The 1,044-nt window shown below is 55.2% G+C and overlaps 1 long non-coding RNA gene across 1 annotated transcript in view; it reads left to right on the top strand.

The window, feature by feature from the left end:
- LOC106734425 (uncharacterized) overlaps positions 1 to 1,044 on the top strand; it is a 7,232-nt gene that overhangs the window by 1,270 nt on the left and 4,918 nt on the right. The gene's annotated exons all lie outside the window — the stretch shown is intronic.

Here is a 1,044-nt window from a genome sequence, read left to right as displayed (position 1 = left end):
GGGGCGGGGAGAGAGCCGTGGGGGGCTGCGCGCGGATTGGCACTGGTGCGGCCGGGACCAGGCTCAGGACTACCCGGCGCCGAGCTGGGGCTGCTTGCCTGAACTAGGGAGAGCCTTCGCGTGCCCGGTGCGCGCGCCCGCGGGGACAGCGCCACCGCTCTGCGTGCCTCCGCCCAACCCGGAGGGACTCACCGATAGAGTGAAGGAGGCTTCCATCCCGGGAACTCCCCCTGAGCACACACTTGTCTGACTTGAGTTTCCTGCCTTTCCCGGGTGCACCTGCCTTTGCTTTGTGGATGCTATTGAGGCCAGACATCGCTTCAAGGCAATGCTCAAGCGAACCTCCTGCCCTTCCAGCGAATCGCCGTAACAGTCTCAGACCCGGTTTCTTTGAATTTAAAAGCCTTGTAGTCCATACATTTTACAGTTTACATAAGCCCTTGGACTTGCTGAGCTCTTCTGATTCTCTGAGCATCCTTATGGGTGGGTGTATCCTAACACAGATCACTATCCCCGTTTTAAAGATGCAGAAATTGAGATTCAGATGAAAAGTGATTTGCCCAGGGTCACTGTTAGTTGGTGACAGTCTGGGTTGGTTCAGTACGTCCTGCTGTCTCAGAAATGGAGAACGAAAGTCCTGCACCCTTTCTTTCCCGTCCACTCCAGAGCCCAGCTGGGTGTTCAGATATGTGGCCAAGCTCCTGCCAGGGGGGGCCCTCTGCTTTGGGAACTTGGCAGGCTGTAGGCCCAGAGCGGATTGACATGGCTGAAGTTGACTACTCAGAACCCTCAGCACCCTTCCGGCTCTCTTCACAGTCACACATTTGAACACTTGCTAAGGAAGTCGAGTCTCTGTGAATCAGTTTTGGCTCTCTGACCCCCATGCCCTCACAGCTCCAAGAAGAAAAAGGTTAAAAGATGCTTGTCCGGCTTGAATTTAAGGTCAGAGAAGAGAGACAATTGAAATGGCCCCATCTACCCACCCCCGGCCCCCCAACTTGGGGAAGCTTCTACTAGCCACACCCCATCCAACAATTCTTCTTT

Source organism: Tupaia chinensis, unplaced genomic scaffold, assembly GCF_000334495.1.
Source record: "Tupaia chinensis unplaced genomic scaffold, TupChi_1.0 Scaffold000113_1, whole genome shotgun sequence".
In the NCBI taxonomy this organism is placed as follows: Eukaryota; Metazoa; Chordata; class Mammalia; order Scandentia; family Tupaiidae; genus Tupaia; species Tupaia belangeri.
The sequence above is the reverse complement of the archived record's forward strand: the minus strand, read 5'-3'. Positions and strand labels throughout refer to the sequence as shown.